The sequence below is a fragment of the Phalacrocorax carbo genome, chromosome 5 (assembly GCF_963921805.1).
Source record: "Phalacrocorax carbo chromosome 5, bPhaCar2.1, whole genome shotgun sequence".
Lineage (NCBI taxonomy): Eukaryota > Metazoa > Chordata > Aves > Suliformes > Phalacrocoracidae > Phalacrocorax > Phalacrocorax carbo.
This window is the reverse complement of record NC_087517.1, coordinates 27592160-27606784: the sequence shown is the minus strand read 5'-3', so window position 1 is coordinate 27606784 and position 14625 is coordinate 27592160.

Here is a 14625-nt window from a genome sequence, read left to right as displayed (position 1 = left end):
TATTTTGAGAATCATTGTCACTGGCATAGCTAGAGATACTGAAAACTTGAATCTGAAGGGAGATGTGACAGCGTTTTCACTGGTTCAGAGCTGCATTTTTTCAGACAAAGATAGCAAAGATGAGGGAGGTGATTATCTTTTAATTGTAGGATTTGTCTTCTCCAGGGCCCAGAGTGCAGCTGTCCTAAATTTTATTCATACATATGGTTTAAAAAAAGCACCTCTCCCAAAAAGCTGTCCTCAAAAGCTGAAAGAGCTTATATTGAAAATAGGAGCTGCACCATGAAAAGAGGAACCAAGGCAAGAGCACAAAGTAGAGAAGAGGCAGCTATTAACTCTACATGCACTCCTTAGTGCCTTGTAGGCAGCAGCATGTTGGTAAATGCTCAGCTGAAGGGTGATGGGTGCTTGTGGATCTCCCCAGGAAGCTTCATGCACAGGATGCTCGGAAGATGGCCTGGAGCTGTTTGCTGGGGCTGTGCCCTACCTGGTAAGGAATGGCAGAGCAGAGACCCTGACAGGTCACTGCAGCACGAGTCATCATCTGATGAGTGAAGATGTGGGGTGGACATAAAAAGCCTATAAAAAGAAGAAAATACTTTTGCATATTTGACTTGATAGAGATGGGGAGGGTCTTTTTCCCTCAGCAAAGTTAATGGTCCCTCAAATGAGCAGCAGACCAGGGCCTGCTCCTGCTTACTGTTTGAAATTATATTCTCCCTTTCAGCTAAAAAGAACCATGAAAAGCATCTTACTCCAAAGCATAACGGTAAATTCAACATTAATAGTGCAACGGAGTAAGAGAAGGGCATTTTCTTTTTCATTGAAATAGCAGGATGTGAAAATCTCCAGTGCAACTGAAGCAGGGCTGAAAGGAGTACTCTCTAAGTAGAATTAAAGAATTAAATAAATGCAAAATGTAAAGAGAGGAAAACAGAAATTCACACACAGAAAAATGAAAATACCTAAAGCAGAACAGTTTGGGGGAAGTGACTCTAGTTTCATGTAGGTGTGGATGAGAACAAAACAGTGGTGAAGGAAAACGCCCTACAAGGTGATACAGGCATTTACTGAAAATATTAGTAGCGCTGTGGGTTTTATGGGTCTAATTTAGCATTGTATGCAAGATCTGCAGAACCTTTTGCCTCTAACCGTCCCTGCACAATGAACCGATCCCTGTCTTATCTTTCTGAGGAAACCTTAATTCTTGTTTCCTCATCAAGAAAATATAGGCTGGATGTAGTCAAAAGTTTTGCAAGAACAGATGATGTTCATCAATATTATCTTTCATGGAAATTGAGAAATCCCCTCTGTACTTTTGGTCAGGTAAAGCCACTTTTTTCTGGCTGCTCCTTCGGATGCTGATAGTGGTGCTCTGGACTGCACACATGCAAATGGCAACATCAAAAGGAAGCACTTTGATCTTATCTCAGCAGAATGCCTGAATAAATTCCCTTTGGTATTCCCAAAGTGCACGGTTTTCTCCATTCCACGACTTTCAAAATTTCAACTCCTTATTCCGTTTTGGGATGAAAAGAAATTCTGAAATGTTAAGCTTCATGTTTGTTCACCTTGGTACAGCAGAGGCAGGGAGCAATCAAGGCATAAAATTCTCCTCTGTTGGACATTATGTCTGGACAGTTTTTTAATACTAAGATGGTGTGGCACAGTTGAAAGCATTCTTTCACAGCTGTTGATGTGTTAATCCAGCATGAGGAAGAGACAACTGAAAAGGCATTTCTGCCATAGTGTTTATATTTGTATATAAAATTAGTATATGGTTAAAGCCAACAGCATGTTTACATCTGGATCATTCATGATAGCAGTTGATATATTTAATATGGCATGTGGCATAAAACAGGATTAAAAAAGGTTTTCTGCTTAGCCATGCTTCTCTTGTACAAAAGAATATTCATAACAATGTTCTCTACACACCACATCGTAATGCTGAATACTGTTTTGAAATGCACGTGCATCAGCGGTATTTTCCAAAGGTTATGTCCCTGTGATTTGTGCTAATTAGCAATGAGTTGGCTCTGGGGTAGAAGGCATGCTCAGGAGGATTTTCAGAGGTTTAATTTCAAAAATCCAAACTGACCAGACCATTCCACAAACTAGCTGGTGTGAACAGACCTGAAAAAATAGGCTGGAGCAGGATCTCACATAAAGTGGATCGTTTGGAGCTAGATTATGCAGAACTGAGAAAAAAAACCAAACCACATATTAATGTGAACTTTGGGAACACACATACTCAGAATCCTAGGCAAGGGCCCAGCTGGTACTTTATTATTTGAGGTTTCTTACCCATGTGACTTAGTCCTCAGGTCCTCCCAGAATCTGAAACCACACTGTCATCTATTTGTGCAGTCCTTAATGGCTGCTAATTTCTGTGTGCTCCCATTCCCATCTCCTCAGCTCTCTCCTTCCCAAACTGAACACACAGGACCTGAACATGAGTTTTTGTGAAAAGCCTAAGTAAATTGTAATAACATGTTCAGAGGAAACCTCGTCTCTCATATCCCGGTGCTGAGCATCTCTGTGTATGTCAGTACTGCACCTGGCAGGGTGTACTGCAGGCTGGAGTGCCTGGCACTGTGGTCCCCAGGCAAATAGGGAAAAAAAGGTGAACATGGGAACCAAAGGTAGCTGTAGCATGTACTACTGATCTCTGTCCACTGGAACTTGCTACCCAGTACCTAGAAGTGATGAGGCAAATGGACACTGAAAATACTTTCCATCCACCAGTCAACATAAGTGAGAACTCATGCCTGTACGTGTACTGCACGTACATGTTCAAATCCACTTTTAAGCAATGGAGACATAAATGAAGTTAAAATAGATGGGAGACAGGGCTGCTAGTCATTCTCTAGGCTACAGGTATAAGACAGGATAATGTTTGATGCTGTCAAAGAATATGCAGTTCACAGCCTAAAGAAAAATGAAGCTGTGTTTTCATATAAGTCCACTAAAGACCAGAAAGAAAAATGCACATGATTTCTGCAGTCAGTAGTAAGCACTGCTGGCATCACTCTATGTCTAAGTAAGAACAAATACTAAACACTGTGAATATGGAAATAATGAAATATAACGGGATTTGTATTTGGAGAGAGAAACAGCTTATTTCAGTATGTATCTTGAGTGCATTTATGAGTCACGTAGTCTAAATGATGAGAGAGTTCAAGCACTGCAGACAGGTAATAAATAAAGCTCTAGAAATGCCCAGTCTGGTGCGTGTTGCTCTATCATGAAACGGAAGGATTCAATAGAGAGGAAAATTGACCAGCCACTGACAGGAGATAATGGACTTATCTGTTAAGGCAGTGGAGCTAATGTAACATTTAATATGACATTCCTGATAACTACTCGGGAAGATCTACCTGTGCCAGATTTCCAAGGTTATTTGTAATTGAATGCAACTGAATGTCACTTGAAAGCAATGTAAAAGGGAAAGAAGTGTCCTGCAATTTATTGTTAAGTGCAGAGCATCTTCAAATCTGAAGATAGAGTCTCCAACCCAAGGAGCTTACAGGCCCTAATTTAGGACTGATTTAGATTTAAGCAAGTAGCTAAGCACTTTGCGGGGAGAGGGCATCTCATTTTGCTGCCGATGAGAGGGGCAGACATCTTCCCCTCCTCCCTGTCTCTGCACCTCTGCCCCTGCTCATGGCTGTGCAGTCTTACCCATGCCTGGGCTCTGGCATCTGTTTGACCCCAAACTGAGCTGATGTAGTGTAATGCAGGTGCGCAAAACTAGATTTTTTTTTTTTTCTCCTATAGTTAATTTCTCAGCTGTTAGAGGGCTGGAAATTATAGCTCCCGGTAGGTACAGTCCTTAGTCCTCAGCACGTGGTAGTAACCATCCTGATGTATGGGGCAGAGCGGGGCTGGTGGGGCTTCTTAGAGTGATTTGATAGTGTGATTCCTGACATATTTTGCACGAATGTTTCAGTGCAGCTGGCGTAGGGCCAACAGCAAAATTAGGCGGTGATATCTGAATCATTCGTGGAAGACATCTGGGCTATTCACTTTACACATGTGTAAAATCAAACCCCTCTCTTTTTCTGTTCTTCACTTTTTTTCTCTATGATTCCAGCAAAGATTGAGTTCCTCCAAAAAAAAGCATTCGTTTCTTAATGCTGAAGTAATTTAGAAAAGATGTAGAGAGCAAGCGAATTGCCAGTAAGTGTCGTGTCAACATTTACGGATGCAGGCTAAACTGTGGTATTGATAAATCACCATAAAAAAGAGCCTTATTTGGGAAGCATGACTTGAGCAGCATCTGCTGATGTTGACAGAAGTTTTGCCCACATAAAGGATTTCAAATCTGGTTAAAATTGGGGCATTGACTCTTCTGTCAAGAAGCAAAGTGCAAAATTAGTCTCCTGACACATTTTTCACCTATCACATACTATAATAACTAGTTTCCTCAGACAAAAGCCTGATACTGGCACTGCAAAGTACTCCTGCCTGGAAGGATAAAGTGCAGTTCAGAAGTAAGAGATGATGAAAGGGAAATAAAGCATGGGATGATATGATGACAGCCAATAGCCATGGGGAGAACGCAGATGGAATGGCAAACTTGAAGAACACATATCCTTGTTATCTGAAAACACAGGGGCACTAAACAGAAGGAAGGGAGGGAGGAAGAGAGGGAGGGAAGAAGAAAAAGAAAAAGGAAAAGAGAAAGGAAAAGAGAAAGGAAAAGAGAAATGAAGAAATGAAGAAATGAAGAAATGAAGGAAGGAAGGAAGAAAGGAAGGAAGGAAGAAAGGAAGAAAGGAAGAAAGGAAGAAAGAAATGAAGAAATGAAGGAAGAAAGGAAGAAAGGAAGGAAGAAAGGAAGAAAGAAAGGAAGAAAGGAAGAAAGAAAGGAAGGAAGAAAGGAAGAAAGGAAGAAAGGAAGAAAGAAAGGAAGAAAGGAAGGAAGAAAGGAAGAAAGGAAGGAAGAAAGGAAGGAAGAAAGGAAGGAAGAAAGGAAGAAAGGAAGGAAGAAAGGAAGAAAGGAAGGAAGAAAGGAAGAAAGGAAGGAAGGAAAGAAGAAAGAAAGAAAGAAAGAAAGAAAGGAAGAAAGAAAGGAAGAAAGAAAGGAAGAAAGAAAGGAAGAAAGGAAGAAAGAAAGGAAGAAAGAAAGGAAGAAAGGAAGAAAGAAAGGAAGAAAGAAAGAAAGAAAGGAAGAAAGAAAGAAAGGAAGAAAGGAAGAAAGGAAGAAAGAAAGAAAGAAAGGAAGAAAGGAAGAAAGAAAGGAAGAAAGGAAGAAAGAAAGAAAGAAAGGAAGAAAGGAAGAAAGAAAGAAAGAAAGGAAGAAAGGAAGAAAGGAAGAAAGAAAGGAAGAAAGGAAGAAAGAAAGAAAGAAAGGAAGAAAGGAAGAAAGGAAGAAAGGAAGAAAGGAAGAAAGGAAGAAAGGAAGAAAGGAAGAAAGAAAGAAAGAAAGAAAGAAAGAAAGAAAGAAAGAAAGAAAGAAAGAAAGAAAGAAAGAAAGAAAGAAAGAAAGAAAGAAAGAAAGAAAGAAAGAAAGAAAGAAAGAAAGAAAGAAAGAAAGAAAGAAAGAAAGAAAGAAAGAAAGAAAGAAAGAAAGAAAGAAAGAAAGAAAGAAAGAAAGAAAGAAAGAAAGAAAGAAAGAAAGAAAGAAAGAAAGAAAGAAAGAAAGAAAGAAAGAAAGAAAGAAAGAAAGAAAGAAGAGACCTGAGTCAAAGCTACCACCACACTGCAGTGTGTAATGAGAAACTGTCCAGGGCCATCGAGCAGCTTGGCTTCGTGTGGTCAGTGCCTGAGCAGGGCTTGTTCATCCCTACCCATCTCTGAGTGAGCCCACCTCGCCATGTGGTGCCTGTGCTGGGGCAGGTGAGCTCCAGCTGGTCCTGAGGCCAGGCACAGTGAGTCTGGGGCTGCCTGCACCCTCTTGTGCAGAGAAGAGAAACGTTTGAGCAGTGTGCCGCTCTGCTTTTTGTGTTTCCCACAGGGCTATTGAAGCCATGACATACTTCGCAGCTCTCGGCTTCTTGGGAACTCATGTTTTTGGGAACCAGAGCCTGCTTGGTGCAACCACTGCCTCTGAGTCACTCTCTGCATCAGCCTGCAACTGCTGGCAACTTCCCCCACTGAAAGATCTTTTCTTTTTTTTTTTATTTCCCTTTTCAGAGGCAGGGCAAAACAGCCCTGCCTGGAGCTGAGTGCTGGGAATCACAACTTCACATCTATCACGCTGACTTTGCATTTGGGGAGATGGTCTTTATTGAGGCCTTTGTCTTTACTTTTCTTGCCTAGCAGCAGATGTTTCTGATTTACACCCCTACCACATCCAACTTCGGAAATACACATCTGTCCAATTCCAAATGATATCACTGTATTCATTAGTTTTTACATTCAGTATGAAACTATGCATTGTGTGTTCATTAAACTGAGCATTTCTTTGCCAGTTTGAGACTCCACGGATTTGGCTAATTATCTTGTTATTTGTTCATTTTTAATTGCTATTGCAACCCCCTGATTTCAGCTACTAGAAAAAGTCTTGAGGCATGTTCTGGAAATTCACAGGTTTCAGGAGACTTTTTTCTCTGCTGGCATCTCTTCTCCCAGGAAATAATTTTTTCTCTGCTTTTCATGCCGGTCATTGTCAGCTGTTGCACTAGGAAAGGATAGGTATTACCTGACATAAGTAGTTCCTGGAAGCACCAGCAGCTCAAATTAGCACAAAGACCAACCTGGCAACTTATGAGGGATGGGGTGTCTTGGTTTTGTGAGTTTTTTGACACATGGCAGTGTGTAACTTGAGTCACACTGCAGGATGTTCTCCAGCATGGAAAGAAGGAGGAGGAGGAGTGCGTAATTGAATTCAGGCAAAAGACAGGACCTGGGTTTCACTGTAAGATGGAGAAGAAAAAAACCACTGCTGTCCCTAATTTTGTGGGGAACCAAGAGTGCTCTCTACATAGACAATGAGAGTCTCTGGTGTTGAGGAACATCATTATTAACTTGATTTCTTTGTTAGTGTCATTCCCACCTATGCAACAGTTCCTGTCCTTGAGGACACTTAAGCCGCCTTTTAAATCAGCCCACCATGTAATCTATTTCTTGTTCTCCACTGTGTCTTTTTTCTGCAACTGATGGGAAATACTCAAGTGGAGGATATACAAATCGGTACCTTGGAGCACTGTTTTCAATATCGCCTGAGGTATAGCATTGGCGTGGATTTGTAAGAGGGTTGAATGTGATTATGGCTTTGTAGAAGATGAAAATGAGGGACTGACTGATTGAAGTACACACTGATGTTAGCATAACGTAACAATATGGATCCACCTATAGGATATTTGGGAAAATGTGAAGGAGAATATTTAAGCCAAGATCTCCAAATTTATATTCCAAAAGTTTGTGATGTCAATCTATTATCAGCATATGACTTGATTTCAAAGACCATCTTGTTGATGTTAATGTACAGGCTAAGGCCCACCCTTCTCTTCAATAGATAGGAGACAATTAACAGGATTCAAAATCCTTCTCTCTCGGTTGCATTCTTTTGAGGAAATCAGAGAAATAAATGAAGAACTGTAATTCCCAGACTTGTAATAAAAGCCTAAGTGACATGACTCTTGGGTCTTGGGTCCAATCTGTCACCACTCCACCTGGAAGTTTTGCGCTGAGCTAAACTGGGGGGGCATATGGCAGCAGCCAATGGCAGCTGCCCAGCCTTAACTACAAGGAAAAGTCAGGTGGGTAACCACAGCTCACATGAATACTTTTACTGAAAAAAAACCAACCCAAGCTCTGCTTCAGAGCTGGTATAACCAGAGATAGGTCTCAGGGAATATTTTGTTGTTGTTCTTTTAGCTTTTCTAATCCAACGTAGACTTCCAGCATTCCCAACAACATCCTTGAGGAAAGGTGTTTCCTAACATGCTTGCTCAATGCTTTGAGGAATATTTATTGTCTTTAGTTTGTTTTGAAACTGGGCTGTCCTTGCTTCATCTTGGCATTGGAAGAGACTGTGAGCAATCAGTCCCAGGCACCACTCTTGGATGGCAAGCAGAAGCTCAGATCCCATCATGTACGTGAAGTCACACTTCCTCCTGCATATCACTTCACATTTAAACATATTGGATTTTATTGGCTGTATTAAATCCTGGTCACTGTAAGTTATTTTGATAGTTCTTCACAGACGGCTCTCGTCTTAACCGCTTTGGGTAATGATAAATCAGCTGCAAACTTTTTTCCTTAGTATTCAGCCCTCTATTGCTTGCTTGCTTTTAATAGCTTCCCTTACCCTGTAGCTAGCTTCTGTTTTCATATTTTAAAAAAATTTTCCCGATAAGAGCTTCGCTTAGAGACCCTATAAGCTTTATCAACAGAAACAGGTTTCTTTGGACACTTTCCAGTCTGCTCATAATGATTTTACTCCTTTGAATGTACTCTTAGTGTACTGTTAACAGGCTTCTACATTTTCATGTAGTTATTTTTTGAATTTTCTTTTTGCAAATATGTCTTGGTTTCTGGAGCACCAGTATGGATGCTGAACAGAACTATATTTTGGGCCCTATTACAGGGTAGCTCTGCAAAAGTAGCATTTTTTCTGCAATGAGTAGGGCTGCTTCTCTTTTTCTTTTATGCGTGCTTTCTGTAGCTGCTCAATCTTGGGCTTCCAGTCTTCCCATCATTTACTATTTTATTAAATAAAAAATGCAATAGTCCTACAGTTCCAGAACCAGCTTCATCCCTAACCCTCATCCTTGTCTGGGGCTGAACATGGGACCCCCAGCCACGACCCAGAGGATAAGCTCATCTGGGACGAGTCTTTGGGCAGTGCAGCCTGTCCCTCCGTGGCCTCCATCCAGGAGCACACCAACCCAGCACCAGGCTTTGTCTGTCTCCCAGCCCCATCCCTAACCCTAATGGGATAAGAGCAACGAAGGCCCAGTGGGATCATAGCTGTCTCAGAAGGCAGCAGGCACAGCAGCCGGGATGGGGAAATCTGCACCTTCCGGTCCACATCTTTTGTCTCACAGTCGAATTACCATCCCTGTCCCTAGGAGGAGGATGAGTAGAGCCGCCCATCTGTTCATTTGCCACCAGTCAGGCCTAGCTCCAGCACACCAGTTTTATTTTCTTTACTCCCACTGTCTTGGTCCCCTTGTTTACCAGAGAAGTCCTTCAGACTGGTCCAAGGTTTTGGGTTTTATTCAGTCAGGCTTTATTTCTGCCCTTTGCATTGTGTTGGATTTTTGCAGCCACAGTGGCAGGCTGCGCTGGCCCTCAGTTGCTGGCTCTCCAAGGAGCAGAGACCTCACGCTGAGCGTAGCTGGATCCTTGCCACCTGCTCCTGTGATAGAGGATGGGTGTCAGAACAAAGCTGGCGGCATGAATTGGCATGATGAGGTGAGAAAGTAGGGTGCACGGTGCTCCAGCTGATGCTTGCCAATGTAATTGCCCTTCAGGCAATAATTCTTGCCAGTGTGATGGCCTCCAGGGACCTTCTGCAAGCCAGCGTAAGCCAGAGCCGCTTCTGCTTCCCCATCACTCAGCTGCCATGAGTGTTAACCTTATATTAATTCAAGACTGAACCCCTAGATTCACATTAGTCTGTTTTTCATAATAACAAATTGAAGAAGATTACCTCAGCTTTCAAAACCCTTAAAGTGGAAGGAAAAGAAAGCAGTAGCAAGGTTTGGAAGGATGGTCTTGGGAGAAAAATCTTTTGTACTGGTGCACAGTATAAACACCACAAGGAAGGTGTACTCATCTGGTGCTTGCAGCCTGCTTGGCACTTGCTACAGTAACTTGGTCATTCTTAAACCAGCAGAAGCTGCTCCCAAAGCCGCTTTCCCAATGTGCCCCTAACAATGGCCAGGAACAGCAGAGTCAGTTGTATGGCAACAAAAGCCGGAAAGCAAAACTACTGTAAACTTAAGGCAGAAAAATAAAATGGGGACAAGACCTGAGAAGAGCTGAGTCGGCTCCCTCAGCTATCTGCAATGAAAACAAAAGAATCTTGAATCTTACATTTCAAAAGGCAGCCAGATTCTCACAATAAAAGTCAGCTCTAGCAGGTCGGAGCAGGTAGTATCCAGCAGACCTTTAAACCTTCCCTTCTCCAGAGCGTCATGTTCCCCAAATGCTAGAGTCTCAAGGCACTACAAAGGCCTCATCCCCTCCCTTCTTCTGAAGACCTGGGGGTTGAATACTAAGGACTAGCTACTACCTCGCTGCTACACTTCCAAACTGCTTTTAAATAAGCTTCTTGGTTCTTCTGCGAGTGTTTTTATTTTACTGTGTGGCAAATGTCCCTCAGCCTTTGATGCCTGGATGTTATAGAAATAAATTGGGTTAGGTCATGAAATGTGCATCCTCTCTTGTAGTTTTCCCTCTAACTGGAAGTTTGAAGGTTCCCAAAGGCCAGCTGGACTGAACTGCAGCTAGAAGGTCCACCACCCCAGGGGAGTGAGCCAGAAGGTCCCTAATGAAGTAGTAACTGCCTATAGGGAGCATCACTGTGATGAATGGGGCAGATGGGTCATGAAGTGCCTGGGGTGGGGGCTTAGTGCCACGGGAGCTCCCCATGATGCTGCCCTGTGGCAAACTCCCAACCTGGCTTGATTGGAAAAAGCCTGGTAATTTTTAACCAGCTTTCCAAGCGCCGCCGCTGACTGTTTAAATGGTTAAATGTTTAAAAAGTCTGCAGCCAGGAAGTATTGGTTCCTCCCAATGCAGTCTGTGGGACTTGGCAGTAGTTTTGTAGGATTTCCAGCATGTTTGCAGACCTACAACACATTCAAAGCATAAATCCCAGCAATTTGCATGAACCATCCCCCTTTGCAGTTTATGGCTCTGTAAATGTCTTCAATAAAAACCCTGCCACCGGAAACGTCTTAAGATGACTGCTATTTCACAGCTTCACTACAGGTTCCTAATGTAAGTTAATAAGGCAAATACAATACCTGATGTTTGTCATGATAATTGCACAGGCCTCACTTTGACCGATGGCTAAATCTGATTGTGCGTGACTTCCTTTGTGGAGTGTCTGAATTACAGCATAGGTTGAGGCTTGAAAAATCAATGGCTGCTTTAATCACTGAATTAAAGCCTTTGGAAATCATTAGCAATCTGGTAAATTTAAAATATTTATCCATACGTCATTTTTAAGCAGACAGTGCCAGACCAGCACAACTCCATTTGTTACTCCTGGGAACTGCTGCTGGAGGGGTAAAAGGAGCAGCATCAGTGCACGGTGGCTGAGTAGCCAAGTGCATGATCGAAGCTGAAAGGCTGAGAAAGGCACGAGTCACCTCTGTCAGCTTCACCTGATTTACAGTGTTTAGCGGAGGTCACCCTTCGAGTGGCAAAATACAAGTCAAGGGCCAGGATGAGTCTTGCTGGCTTACAGAGCAGTAGGCCCCCCCAGCTGCCACGGGTTTGGGTAAGCTCCTCTGAGACCTGAGGAGCAGAGCAGCCCGGGCAAAGGGGAAAGCGAAAGCAGCGCCCTCAGAACCCTTTGTTATGGAAACAAAACCAGCTGTCTGCGGGGCCAAGTTTTCAGGGTGGGACTTATGAATGAATATGGCTTATAAAAAGAGGAAAAAGGACTTTCTGAAGCCAGGAGCCTAATATTTAATCTAATAAAGAAAATAGAAACTTAAGATGATATTTCAGTCCATCTGGACTAGATCCACCCATCTGCAAAGATTTAACTTTGAAAGATAGTCGAAAACCTCTCTTCTTAACTTGCAGATTTAGTTTCTTTAACTGCCTCTTCTTTGGAAGCAGCGGCATCTAAGTGCAGCACGACTGTTCAAAGCCTATGGTCTCTCTTTCTGAGGAAAAAAGAGGCGCTCAGAGGGGACGAACCAGCAGGCTGAGGGGCACTGACCAGTACACCAACGCTTCACCTCCCTCTCGGGCTGTTGGGCTTATGTAAGTGATATTTAATTTTGTGGAGCTTAAGGTAGCTTATTGAACTCGGGAGGGATCGAGTACCGGGCTGGCAGCAGCTATTTCAGAGGATCTGTTGCAGCTTCCTATTATCGAACAATCTGGGGGGGTAAAAGCACGCTTTAAAGCGAGTTGCCCGTCCTTAGAGTGCAGCGTAGCGGCTGTTGGGTAGCGCAAGGCGGGAAGCCGTCCCGCGGGCAGCCCCGGGAGCCGGGCCCTCCCGTCCCGCAGGGGCGGGCGGCGCTGCGCGCTCGCTGCGGCCCCGCCGCTCGAGGGCCCGCACGCCGGGGCCCCGCGCACCGGGGCCCCGCACCGCCGCCGAGCGAGCCCCAGCTCCGGGGTTTTCATGTCTGGAGTCCCCCGTCTCGCGGGGCAGCCAGAGATTGCCCGCACTCCCAGCCGAAGGCGGCCGCAAGGCCCCGGTGAGGGCCGGGGTCCCGGTGTCCCGCCGCCCCACCCGCCCCGCCCCGCCCCGCCCCCTCCCCCGCCCCGGCCGGGGCCGGGGCCGGAGCCCGGCGGTCGCCGGTGCGGCAGCGACACCTAGCGGGGACAGCGCGCCCCGCAGCGGCGGGGCCGGGGCGCCGCCCGCCGCTCCCGCCGCCCCGCCGAAACTCCGCGGCCGGCCTCGTTTCAGATCCCTCTGCCGCCCTCCGGCCACCTGCCGCCGCAGGCCGGGCCCGCCCCGCGCAGGCGAGGGCCGAGAGGAGGCGGCCGAGCCGCTCCTGGCCCGACGGCGGGGGGAGCGGGGGTCCGCACGGCGGGAAGGCTGCGGGCACCGCGCTCCCCGCCCCGCCGCCCGGCTGCGGGGCCACGGGCGCCCCAGCCGCTCCGCCGGGGACGCTTGGGAGGCGCTGCAGAAGCAGCTAAGCCTGAGGTGCTGCGCCCTGCCAAATAGCGGGCACCTGCAGAGCTGTGCGTGGCTCAGTAGGAACCGCTGCCGCTGGGTTTGTAAAAGCCCGCTCAAGTGAAAACTTCTCAAACGTTTTATTTGGCTCTTTCCTTGGCTTGGTATTTATTTGGCTATTTATTTTATTTATTTCCTGCATTTTCCCGTGGAAATGCAGGAAATCAGCTGAGCCAGAAAGGCCAGTGTTTGGTTTGATTTGTCGTAACTTTAGTTTTTCTTCAGGGTGAAGTTCAGACATTTAATGCTTTTTAAATACGTGACAGTTTCTATTTTCCTTCTCCTGCACTACCACAAAACTCCACAGCACTTCATCTTTTTCATTTATTCCATCTGCTGGTGTATAAATGCTTGGATCAAATATTATGCAGGAGGCAAAGGAAAATTGTAGTAAAGTCCGTGATTTACCCATATAATGTACCAAACTAGGTAACAGACCTGCTAATAAACAGCATAATCTTCCAGAAGAACTACTGTGTAATTTAATTCTTACTCTCCTCTGAGTTTAGGGAAGATAATTAAGGTCATTTTACAGTAAAATATCAACTAAATCTGTGAATGAAGCTTAAGTGATATCTTAATGTTTTTAGTTCTTCATTAAATCCATAATTATGAGGGAAAAAAAATTGGCTGGAAACAGCAACACTCAGAAGTGAATAGAATGAAAAATGTTGCTTGTATGTAATAACTAATCATTCCAGCAGTGAAAAGACAGCACATTAGCTTCGCAGCTAACAGGGAAACCCTGGCAATGGCAGAAAAGCATAGGGTGTATTAATATTTCCCTTCAGCAACTGACAACAAGTTTAAAATAATTTGTCACTTTAACTGCACTGCCTATAAATTAGGAACCGTAAGTCCTGGTAACCTCTTTATTTAGCATGCAGTCAAGAGAGTCCCAGCTTGCTTCAAATTCTCACAAATGTAAGCAGATTTAAAATGCTGGAATACATAAACACAACCATGGCCTTCTCCGTTTGTGAGCAGCTGCCTGCCTCAGTATAAGAAATGCCATCACGCACCGTTGTACTTTAACAGCTTCATTCCCCTTCCATTTATCGCCTCTGCATTTCCAGCCCCAATTGTGCTGCCTGCCTTCGTGAATGAACACTAGACTGCGGATTTCTAACCCAACCATAGCCTTCAGAGACACATCCATTTGCTACGTTCAGAGGAACGGTCTCCCACAGGATTTGTGAGTCACCCCTGTCTACCTATATGATACCCCAGAAAACAAATCTCTAGGATGACAGCTCATTCAGCACTCCAGAAAATTTACCCACGCTGAGCTCCTCTTTAAATAATGACCTGACATTTGTTCTGTAGAGGGAGACAAAGCCCAGACTGATGAGAACAGTTGGCAGCTGCTTTCATTTGTGCCATTCAGAAGCCAGATGATAATTTGTCCTTGGGGACCCATCACTTCTTGGCAGACAGACCTGTCCGGTGCACTTTGCTGTTGCTTCTGCTGTTGCCTCCCACCCCTGGTGCATGCAGCACACACAGAGTCAATATTCAAGACAGACTGAACTAAAAGTGACTGCCAGGAGCCATAAAGGATTTTGTGATACTGAGAACTGGGAGATAAGATCACCGGTGAATTTGGTGATGATAAATACAAAGTAGCAGATACGGGGAAAGACAAATTTGTTGAACTTACATAAAAGGTTAAATTAGCTATTGCTGAGAAAAGAGATTCCAGCATCTCTGAACACAGCTTAATGAAGACATTAGCGAAGCAACAAGCAATGGCCAAAAAGGCCTAGTATTACAAATTACTAGGCAAGCAGACCAAACCAGAAAAT